The sequence below is a fragment of the Passer domesticus genome, chromosome 4 (genome assembly GCF_036417665.1).
Source record: "Passer domesticus isolate bPasDom1 chromosome 4, bPasDom1.hap1, whole genome shotgun sequence".
Lineage (NCBI taxonomy): Eukaryota > Metazoa > Chordata > Aves > Passeriformes > Passeridae > Passer > Passer domesticus.
The window spans coordinates 43,688,889-43,701,237 of NC_087477.1; the positions used below are offsets into that span (position 1 = coordinate 43,688,889).

General features: G+C 38.6%; 1 long non-coding RNA gene across 5 annotated transcripts in view; it reads left to right on the top strand.

The window, feature by feature from the left end:
* LOC135299103 (uncharacterized) overlaps nucleotides 1-12,141 on the top strand; it is a 43,434-nt gene extending 31,293 nt beyond the window's left edge. For all 5 annotated transcript variants that reach the window (XR_010361149.1, XR_010361152.1, XR_010361151.1 and 2 more), the window contains 4 exons: nucleotides 2,393-2,537; nucleotides 3,893-4,021; nucleotides 7,018-7,085; nucleotides 9,061-12,141. This is a non-coding gene — a long non-coding RNA (uncharacterized LOC135299103). The remainder of the gene's footprint in view (nucleotides 1-2,392; nucleotides 2,538-3,892; nucleotides 4,022-7,017; nucleotides 7,086-9,060) is intronic.
* The last annotated feature ends 208 nt before the right edge of the window (nucleotides 12,142-12,349 follow it).

The following is a 12,349-nucleotide window of genomic DNA, read 5'->3' on the forward strand; positions in this document are numbered from 1 at the left end:
GGTGCCTTGCAGACAGCACACACAGCTAGGCTCGAAGGCTGGCTTCATCCTCAAGCCCCTGTGTTCATGAAAAAGTGTAGCCATTGAAAATAGCAGTGCACTTGAAGAGGTGTTTTACTTACACAAGTGATGCCATGCTGGTTAGGTGTGCTTATGTTGCTGCGGGTTTGCACACAAGAAGGGAGGTAACCTTTATTTTTGTTTTTTAATTTTTTACTTTTTATTTTTGTTGTCTGTATTTATGCTACACAGACTTCTTCCACAACTGATGGTGGTCCACAGTTGTCAAAGAACACCCTTCTACTTCCCATGCTTGTAATTTGTGTAGAAAAAGCCTAATAAATCACAGAAAGAGAGAAGATGAGAAAATACAGCTGCTATGTCATTGCACTGCAGATTAAATCACATGATTTCAAAAATTTCAGCAGCAGCAAGAACAGCAAAGTCAGTAAAACACGTTACAGAAGTACATGCAGTTTTGAGGCAGCCACATGGTGGACATGAGGGCTTCCTCAGGCCTGACAAATAATCTGTGTGGTTGGAGAGGTCTGTTTCAGAGATGGAGGGAGATATGAGGCAGCACATAGTCTGCTTTTTCTATCTGTGTAGGCTTTGTTGCTCATTTTGTTTTAAAAGAGCTTCAAAATGAACAACATATATCCCCTACCTATGTGAACAATTTTGTTTCAGTCCACAGTATGCCATCTCAATTTCAGCTGCAAAGACTTTGGCTCCAGATGCCAGGCCCTGTACTAGAGCAGCTGAGATGTGGACATGTGCTCCTCTGCCATCCCTGCTGTGGAGAGGGGGAGCTCAGGAAATCAAATGTTGGGATTAGTAACACAATACACCACAGTAGGGAAATTCACCAGGGCTTGCCTGTTGGATCATGAACACTTCTGAGAGCATATTTAAAGTCTTTTGCTTTGGTGTGGGGTTTGGGGTTTTTTTAAATTGGTTTGGTTCCTTGGATTTTTTATTTCTTTTTTCAGTGGACTGAGCTCCTCTATGGATTTCACTCCAGGGAGCCATGGAAGAGCTGGTCTGTTTTCCATGGGCTCATGGAGCAACCTGCAGGAAGACATAACAAAGACTAACAGAACTCTGAAGCAGATGACCTGCAGTCACATTAATTATTGATCATGTTAGCAGTTGATGAGTTGTGCTAAATTGATCTGTGGCAAGATAATGTGAATTAAAAGCTGCTTAAATATTTAGTTTTGGGTTCTTTCTAAATGGCAGGAATTTGAATTAAAGGCTACACAGGAGTCATGATTGGAATCAACTTTTCAGTAAAGACAAGCTGTCAGAATAAAAGGTACTATCTAAATATAAAGGTGATTTATTAGAGGAGGAATCTCTTTCAGGTAAACATTTTAATGGAGGACTAGAAATCTTTCCACACAAAATTCTCTAAAGGTAGGATGATAGATTAAGATTTTCTTGTTATTAGTTTAATTCCCCCATATTTTACTTTAATTAAATGCTGCTACATCTGAGGTAGTGCACAAAGCATTGCAGGGAAAAAGAGAGACTAAAAGCCTGTAGGAAGTGAAGGAGGACTATTGGCTGAAACTCCATATGTTTGTTGCAGCACTGCAATGCTGTACAGCTGGAGCACAGCTTGAGTGAAATGAATCTGTAGATGACTGGTGAGAGGAAGTAAGGGGGCTAATTCTGACATTGGATACATATATGTGTGTGTATATATATATATCAGGCAAAAGAATTTGCTGATGCCTCTGCACAGGGGCTTGTAACAGAAGGGAGCCAGTGCCCTGAGCTATAGTGCCTTTGCCAGTGAGATAAGTCCCACTGAAGAAAAATCACTCCTTCTGAAGAAGAGCTGCTCAGATCCCCTCAGCATGCTCGGATCCTACTGTATTGCTTCGCTAACTATTTTGAAAGACTTTATGATGTCATTAATAGAGTTTTGAAGGCTGACATGCATTCTTGGTTGGTTTGAGTGCTGCAGTTCCAAATAAATCCTTCCCTGGCTTCTCCCAGCCTCTCTCCAAAGGAACATCCTTAATGTAAAGCAGTCTTGGTCCTTAAGTGGAAATGTGTTTTATCTCACCAGTTTAGTGCAAACAGGCTTGAGTTATCTTTAGCGAGAAGAGAAGGCTCCTGCCTACTGTAGTTTCTTCCTTACAGTTTGTCTCACTTCATTCCTTCATGTACCAGAGAGCACTTTGGTATTCAGGGGTATTTGTCTTGTTTTTTCTCACCCTTCACAAAAGCTGTCCTCTGCTTAACATGCACATTTTTCCCTTCGGAGCCATTTTCCTCTGTAGGCTCTCTGAGCTGGCCAGCTGCCAAACAGTAGGGTGAGCTGCATGAAAAAGCCTTGATCATTGACAGGCTGTCTTACAATTTCTTTCTTGTATTCAAGATGCAGATGGATGTTATTAGAAAGGTTTTTACTTCGAATGTGCACGGCTTGTCCACATGGCTGAGATTAGTGCTCAATACTCATATAAAGCTTTTCATCCTCAAAAGGACTTTACAAGCTCCAGCCCTCAAAACACCCCTACAAGGTAGGTGCCCGAGTTTTGTTATGTGTGTTACAACAAGGAGGGACACATGTTAGTAACTTGTTCAAAGATGTAGAGCACAGTGAGCATTATAAAGGAAGGAATTATTTACACTTTCCTAATGTTCTTCTGTGATGTGTTCTATGAAAATAATAAGTTAAAAGACTTCACCATGGCAACATGCCTTTCCCCATGAAAGAAGTGATTATGACATCAAAAATTAAAATGTATCTCAGGTTATAGTACTACTAGATAAAAATGCAGCATTTCTAAAATTTATGAGGCCAAATATACTACTGCACTAAGTTTCAATTAATACAGCAGAACTGGAGCCTGCAGGGATCGTCAAAGAGACTCGAATTTGATAGAAGATTTGGAGCACTTGCCTCAAACCATACTTCAAAACAGAGGGAAATGATTATACGAAGAATGATGAAAAATGCCTTCTCAGTTGAAAGGACAGTGCAGGATTATTTTTTTCCTCTGCTTTGACTGCATGATTATAATTAAAACAGCTCCAGTAATCTGAACACCCCCAGTATGAACTCCCTTCCACTGAAAATTCTTGTAACATTGTACCTCATCTTAGTGAGGAGGATGAAGTAAACTGTAGCAGTAAAAGTTATCTTTATAATTATGTATTTGCACTGAGCTTCTACTGGCATGACTGAGCTACATGCTCTACCTTGCACAGACAAGCCAGTGGAAGTTTCCAGTGTTGACCAGCACATGTAACCTGGCCAGGGCCCTCTGGGATGTGGTTGCTAAACTAGGTCTGCAAGACCTTGAAGGCTGTCTGATAATCATCATTTAAGGTCTTTGTAACCTCACTGGGCCTTAAGGCCTGCGTAGGTAGCTGGAAAAATTGGCTTGGAAAACAGCAGCCAACTTGGCCCCATGAGGAATATTTGATAAGGCTGTGCGATGGTGAGGCTCTTCTGAATAAACCAGCCAGGGCTAGCTGGGGAACTCTGCAGGCACAAGGGTTTGTACCACAGACATGCTCCCACTTTATGCTTTCTGGGTAAACAGACTGCAAATAGCATGTCTAGCCCAAGCCCTGAGGAGGGTAAAGCTTGGTAGGCTAAAGCAAATGTATCTTTTAATTCTGTTCCGTCTTCCTTATTTTTTGATGCAGCTTTTCGTTCTTTCAGATTATTGGGGTTTTTTTCACAGAGTGAATACTTGCACAGTTATGTCAATAGAATGAAGGACTCTGCAGCTTCTCAGGAAGATCTTGAGTGTAATTGAACTCTCTGGTGTGTCATGTAGGACTGGATGGTTGGTGCTGAATACAGTGGGGTGAAGGATTGGATTTTTTAACCCCAAAAAGTTTCTTTTTTTTTTTTTTTCCCCAGAATACTTTGATGTTCCATCTTATCTCCCTCTTGTTTCCCTGAGAAAGATATCTGGACCCACAAAGTACTCTGGAGAAAAGGGAAAAGCAAGTAATTTTCTGGTTTTATGACTACTCTACAGTGTTTCAGGTAAATTCAGGGAAATTATGGGCACATAAATTAGTGAGATTTTTCTTAAGGGAAATTACAAGTGGAACAAGTTATCACATTTTTATGGCTCCTACATCCTTAGCCTTTAATGCCAGCTACCTGATTTCACTTTATAATTGTGCAAGTGAGTGCATCTAGGCCAATTAACTATTTTCAGTTGCTTTTAAAAGAGATGCAAATGCCTGCTAGAAGATGGAGATACCATATGATTTAACCTTAATAATTTGGGTTAAGGTTAAGAGATGCTTTCTCACGGCCATGACTTACCTGTATAGTTTTGGAGAAAATACATACATGTGCTCATACTGTGAGTTATTTTAGGGAATAGCTCAAAGCTATACATTGCTTTGGATAGCTTCAGCACTTTTATTTCACTTTAAAGTTTACTGAAATAAAGATTTGCAAGCACTGCAGAATGGGTTCAGGCCACTGTAGTCCAATTTTTCTCAAATACCATAACACCTTCATCCACCTACAAATTCCTTTCTTATTTTCCACAAGATTAGCCTTGGAACCTTCAGGTTTGAGGCTCCCACAAAGTGAAGTACAACTTAATTCCCACATGCACAGATCTTTTAAGATCTAACCACAGTAGGAAAATACTTCACCTAACTTCAGTATGAACTGAATAGCTGTAGCATTATTGATTTTTTTTTTTTTGGGGGGGGGGGTTGGGGTTGGGGTTTTTTTGGTTTTTTTGTTTTGTTTTTTTTTTTGCTTGAAAGGCCCCTCTTTGCACTTTGAAGGTCTGCTATATGTGGTTTTAATCCATTGTATTTATTATTGTATTATTGACCAGCAGTATCAACCCACTAACTGCATCAGAGATTTACATATAAAGTGAGAAGGACCCTCACTGGGAGTGTATTAGTGATGAGTGTGGGTTAAGGATTACAGGTATTTCAAACAAAACTTCAGAAAGTCTATTTGAAAATAAACAAAGTATCCTTGTAAATACTTGACTTCTGCAGCATTGAGAATATTTTTGTATCACAAGGGACCAAGACAGATTAATTAAAATTTTCCTCTGTGCTTCAACTCCTCTGCTCCATAGCAAGAGGAATCTAAGCTCATACCTGAATGCAGTAGTAATGCAAAGGCTCGAGGCAACATTGTTAGCTACTCACATCAACGGAATGAAGTTATACAGCTCACTTCCACCTGAGAGAAGAACTATTGTAACAGTTCGTGCATCGCTAACGAGACACAGATGTCGCCATTGGGCAAACAGGGGCAAGATTGTTTTGTGGTTCGTCATGCAGCTCTTCCTGGCACAGCCCAGTGCACCTTAGAGAGGTGGCTCTCTCCGGGGGCTTCAAGCAGTGCATTTTTCTTTTAGCTGGAGACCATCCTCTGCTGCAGCACTGTGAGAACTCCCTAAAAGCCCAGCAGGGATCAGAGGCAGGGAGAGGGTGCTTAGCTGTTTTAAACAAGCAGAATTTTGTTGGTCTCATTGAAAGACAGGGGCTTTAATCAGATGAGGACCTGGGCTGTAAAACAAAGACACACCAAGGCAGGAGAATGATCTGGAACTCTTCTCAGGAACTCTTCTCCCACCAAAGAATCTGCTTCCTCATGTGCATGCTGCTTGCACACAAACAAGAGCATGTGGATGCCGATCTCCACCCTCCAGTTTATTTGCAGGAAGGTACTTGTGAAGTATTTCAAGACTTCCTTATCCCAAAGACTAAATACACAGGGCTGTCTCCATTCCAGCTAGCTTGAGCTGAAGGAAGAGAGGTAAAATTTAAATATGGATAGCAGGAGTGTGGTTACAGTGGCAGTGCACAGGGCTCTTGTCATGCCAGTCAGGTGCCAGCACATGTCAGTAGTCTTGTAAGTGGCTAAAAAAAAAAAAAAAAAAAAAAACAAAAAAAATCCCAACAACAAAAAATTCTTGGCAAATAGCTTCCTCCAACAAATTCTTTGAGAGTTTCTTTATTTTCCAAAAGTTACATCTTCCCAGAGAGTCATCTATTTGCCACAAAGCGTTAATCTCAACTACCTCTTTCTGTCCAATTACTTCCCACATGTCAGTTTCTCTTCCTGACCTAGAAAACTTATTTACAAGATATACTTGGCTGGCTACAGATCTTCATCTGCAACTTCCCTCTGCTACTTGCTCTGCTAAGCACAGCAACAAAGAGGCTTTATCTTCTTATTTTAATTTTTTTCTAGGAAGGAAAAGTGAAACAGACAGTGTGTTCCCATGCTCTTCCACCAGTGGCACAAGAAGGCAATGGTGCATGTTCACAGCACAAATCAGTTGTTGCAGGAGCAGGAAGATAGTGTTTATCACAGCTAGCTGCTGAATGTTTAAGGAGTATTATGAGTATCTGTTACATAAATGAAACAAATAACAAAATTAACATAAAAACCCTGAGGGAAAGTGATAAGTTGTTGCTGTCTGTCTTAGATCCAAGAAACACAGGGAATACATTGTGTAAACTTCTACCTCAGAGCTAGTGACTGCTTAAGAGTGCAGTACTGCTTATTTTTGTCTGGTCCTTCACGTCTCTGTTTTTGTGTTACTGGAGGATTTCTTGCTCCAACTGAATTTTAGCCTTGAATTTATCATTATGCATTTCTACAGAAGCTGAAAGTTACAGTGGAAATAGGGATCTCTTTGTATTAAATTTATTACAAAAGGAAAGGAATACAAAGTCTTAATTTTCACTGCTGACATTAACAAAGACTGTAGAATCTACGAAACACATTTGGTCATAATAGCATTTTGAACCTGAAGTGTGTAATTTTTTTATGATCTGTCTATTAAGAATATTCTTTGAGTACAGGTTCAGTGAGGAGCTCTGCACACAGAAGGTCAGGCATATTGTCATTAAATTGTCCAGAATGATCAAAACAATTTCACGATAAGCTTAGATCACCTTGGTAGCTTAACTCAGTGTCCGTTTACCTGGAATATGTTTTCTTTGGACAGACTAGAATTGGATTTTAAAACTCTTTTATTTCAGTTACTGGATAGTTTCTTCCTGGAAGAATAGATGGAACACAAATCGATGGAGTATGGTATCACTAATTTGTAAGTAACAAAAATACCAACTTTTATAGAATCCACTGAACTTAAAGCTGATTCTATCTATTTAAATTGGTACCTAGTACTTGTCACATTATGATATAGGTGTGAATATGCTTTGCCAGGATATGTATGCACAGCAGAGAAACATTCACTTAAGTACACACCCACACATCCCCATATGCTTTGAACAGATCTAAATGGTGACTGAAGGATGAAGAAGGCTGAGCCACATAAACATTATCCACAATGACTATTAATTTCAAGGCAAAGCAATAATTTATAAAGGCTGTTAGGAAGCAATGTAAATGCAAATGCTCTTCTAATAAGTGCCGGGACTATTATGTTGGAACGTGTTTGTGATTCACCACAGTGTGTTCAGCAGGGAGGAGCGTGGATGATTTCTGTGGAAGATGCTGACAGGAGTAAAGAGGTGAAAACTGACAGGAATGTGGCGTTTGGGGACTCAGTCCAAGGAGTAGCTCTAGCATGGGCTGGCTTAGCAGTGCAGTGCAGCAAGCAGTGCTTGGTGCTGGAGCGAGGACAGGCAATAGCTGGAATAATTAATCAATAATTCATTATGGAAAAATGCTACCAGCTGTAAAATCAATTTGTAGAATAATGCCCTCCAGTAATGCCAGAAGTTATAAATATATTCATATTTTTTGAAATAGATAGTACAAGCTGAAGACAAATGCTTTAATAATATATAATATATAATATATAATATATAATATATAATATATAATATATAATATATAATATATAATATATAATATATAATATATATGACTTTTGAAAAATGAAAAAGTTTCTGATGGCAGCCAGTGAAAATTAGGTAATTAGTAAACAATCCTAGTACTGAAAATAGCATGCTTAGAGCAAAAGGTCTTAATAACAATGTTAACAATATTTTTTTCTCATATAAATATTTTATATCCTGGTGCAGGAATAAAGTTCCTATCTCCTATGCTTTTCATTTTCCTAGCAAAGCTTTACATATTTTATTGATCATTCTGCATGATTTATTAGGTAACTTTATTGTCGAGTGTTTTATGAAAAGCAGTATTGTTGGATAATAATGATCATCTGGCTATCTATCATTAATATGTATGAATTAAATGATTTTAAAGACTTGGCCAGCTTTGAATAAATAGTAATCCCATCTATATTTGACTTTTAGACAATTTCTATTTATGATATTTTGGCCCAATCATGTAATATTTGGGTTGTAGAAACTTCAAAAGATTGTTTTAAATAATGCAATTGTAGTTATTTCAGAAAGAGTAAGCTTGTATTTTCTTTTAGGAAATATATTGGCTTAAGTGTAAAACATTGAAATGTAAGTTTGGGTTTTAATTTGTTCAGTAATTTAAATTTCAAAGGCAATGAGTAAGAATGAAATATTTTTTTCCTTCTTTGGGATGTCATTTACTGAAATATATAATCAGAAGTATATGTGACACCAAATATATAGATCATGAACCTGTTATGATATACATTAACAGCTGTAATTATATACTAATACAGTATATCTTGCCTATATTAGTTCATGGATGACTATTTGGAAAGGAGCAGATTGTGGTTTTTAACCCATACATTATTCAGAAAGTGTCATCTATCTAAAACAACACTTGCTTTAGTCTCTCTGATACCTTTGTCACTGTGTAGCAGGTGCAATTTGAGACCCACACCAAGCACCTCTCCACGCTGGCAGCCTGTTCCAGAGCACACCAGGGCCAAAGCACTGACTTATTGCTGTGTGCTTCATACCATCCCACTGAACCAGCCTCTTCCACCACACATCCTGATAATGGCAAAAGATACAATTTCACTGTTTCTCTCTGTGGTTCATTTTCTGTTTTAAAAAAACCCTCAAAATGCTGCTGCTACTGTTACAAGAAACAGCATGTTGCTGTGCTTCTTTATATCTCAGAATACCGAAGAAGTTTAGTTGCTAGTTTTTTGTTTCTTTTCACAGAAGGAGAAGCTGGGGCGGATGTTGACCTGAGATCTGGAGCACACCTTCCCAGTGGGGGTGCCAGGATAGAAGACCTCCCATCACCACTTTTGCTCCTGAGGGATGAGGGGCAGACCTGTACCATGGTCACAAGCACAGAGGAAGTTTGTGTAGATGTTCCAGAGCTTCAGAAACACACCTGACCTTCAAGAGTTGCTGCTGATTTGTTCAGTGCTCACACAGTGTGTAGCACAGGCCTCCTGCTATGCCTCCTGGGTGCTGCTGCAGTACAGCCACCTTTCCTTTTGTTTGGGCACCTTTATCAGTACAGCTGAAGGGAACGCTCTGTGGACTGTGAATTCCTGTCCAAGATCATGTAAATACTTGGACAGTACATGCTGTTTCTCTAGTATTAATCTAACTAGCTAAAGCTGGTTTGCATACATCTGCAGCTACAGCAGAAGTTTAATGATAAATATTCCCAAATGTAGCTATGCAAATAGTGGCAAATTCTGAATAAATATGTGAAATGCATTATAGTAGTCAAAAATTCTTCAATTTTTCCATCAAGAAAAAAACAAAGGATGATTTTTCCTTTAGGGCACAGGCCAGATTCTCTTTTGTAATGTTTAGAATTTCATACATCTTATGAGTATAAAAGGGTCATAAAACCAGGGGTAAACATTCAAGGATTATTTTACTATGGTCTGTGTTAGCCTTCTTTCTATCAGAGATGCAGAGTGGTTGTTCCATATTGTGTCCATACATAAGTGATTACTGGATGACAAATATCCACAATAACAGAGGATATTATGTAAAAAATTAACAGACAAAAACACCCACACAAACAAACAAGCAAACTCACATGCCCTTCATCATAGTGCAAAAGGTACTAAAAACTGGAATTGCAAGTGGTAGTAGTCCCAGCCATGTATAAATCCCAAAAGGTGAGAGTCATTCTTGGAAGTGGTGCCACCCCTTAAGAGAGAGCATAGAGGCTAATCTTATTTGAAGGGAAAGATCATTTCCTCTTGGTCGTGGCCTTACTCATACCTAAAATAATTAATGCTTGACTTAAAATCCTACAAAGTTGCCTTCTGCCCAGACCAAAGGGGATGGCTACTGTTCTCATGGTCAGCTCTGGAGGGGTTCAGCAGGCCAGCACCTCTGTTCCCCTCTAACTGTCTACCTCCATGAATGGTTATGGAAGTATCTTTTTATGGTTGCCAAGAAGGTGCCAGGAAAGATCTGGGAAGGAGAGGGGCAATTCTGAGGGCTGGTGTTTAACTGCATGAATCTGCTGCAGCTGCCATTTCCATCTCCAGGAGCTAGATGGAAACAACTACCTACCCAAGAAATGGGAGAAAGGAGCATCCCTGGGCTTACAACCATACAGACTGTATATAACTTACTAAACTCCCACAAAGTGGCAATGCTTTATTTCTTACCAGGACAGATTGGTGCATCCCAAGCAAACCAAGCATTTAACTGTGGGTGACTAACTACAGGTGTAATGAATTGAAAGCCATGTGGCTAAGCCAAGTGCAAGCTTTTTGAAGTGTATCTTCTTAAAAATGGGGTTTAGCAAATGAACAAAATGCTCCCACAACTGCTGAATTTGTTTTCTTAGCATTTTAGCAACTGTTTGACCTGACCATTTCAAATTACCACTGAAAGAAATGGATATATTCAGGAGGGGAGATACCCTGTATTTCTAAGGCAAAATACTTCTATAAAATAACAGCTATCCAAAAAGATATTATGCTGAGCTGTCATATTTTGTCTAGCAGCCTTTTCATACTGTTGAAATATCAACATTATATGTACTGCTTGTGTATAGTTAACTCTTGGTTTCCTGGTGTAAGATGGGTAGGAAACCTTTGTAATGTATTAACAAGACCAGAAAAACACCCCCCTCAAAAAAAAACCCAATCCATTGTAAATTAGGGTAAGACTAGGTAATACCTGAAGAGTATTATCTAGCCTGAAGAGTTGCCAATTAACAAAATGAATGGCATATCCTGGTACATATGTGTATTTTAAATCATACTGATTTTTGTTGAAGCTGAAAAACAAGAAGACAGTGAAACTAAGAGAAAATGTAAGTTGCAAAAATATTTGACACTGTAAATTACGTTTTGTTGAATATTTGTAGTGAAAAATGGGGGTTTCTAGAGATAATTGCATGTTTTCTCAAGTAATAACAGTCCTTACTCCAAATCTTGATGATTATTTACTGATTTATTATTATTATTTTTTCTATTCATAAATAACTAGACTGATTTCAGCAAGAGAAAAAGCCCAGCATAAAGGACATCCTAGTATCCACCATGGAGGATATGAATAATCAGAAGTATTTGCATTATACAAATATGTTGCTTACAGACACAAAAAAAGGTGTTAACACAACACATCCTTAAATATTGTTGAGATGTTGTTGAGTATTTTTGTACACAATTCTCTATGTACAATTCTTTCATTCATTCTCATTTATGACAATTCACGTAGTGTGTGATGGGCCTTCGACACAGATCTATAACCACTGAGATTTGTGACACTGATCAGAATACAATGAGAGCCCTGAAATCCCATTCTCTGAAGTGAAACATCCCTATGAATCACAGGTATTGTGTTACCAGACAGCGCAGCAAAAAATTAACCAGAGCAAAACACTCGACTTGGTGCTGTTACAGCTAATAGGTCTGAAATGAAAGATAATTGCATATTAAAATAGAGTGGGTAGCTCTGTTTTGATGTAGAGATATAAAGATGTCAGGCAAGCTAGGCTGCAGCAGCAGGGAATGGGTGCCCTGAAGTGATTGAGGAGTGAAGCCCAAGAGAGCATTCCTCACATTCCTGTGGCACTCCTCCTATACATATGCCCCCAAAAAAAGGGAATTCCAGCACTCCGGATTGGTAAAGTGAGCTTCAGAAAAGCTGGCACTTTTCTATAGCTGCAGGCTTGGTTAATTTGAAGGAATTATTATCATCTCTGGATGATGAACACGAGGCATATTTAAACTGTTATTTTTTAGGGTAAAGGACATGACAATTCCAATCTGTTACAAAAAAAAAAAAAAAAAAAAAAAAAAAAATTAAAAATCGCTCCTAAGGACTTGTAGCAAGCACCAATAAGCAAGATGTAGAGAATGTGGAGCACTCCCTAGTATTTTCCCATGATCTGCCCAGAATAATTGGTATTACTGCAAAAAATATTTTGCTGACACATATGAGTGGGATTAGCCCAAAGAGCTATCTTTGTTAATGAGCCATATCTAGAAATTGAGTAGGTTTAGTAGATTGCTGTCTG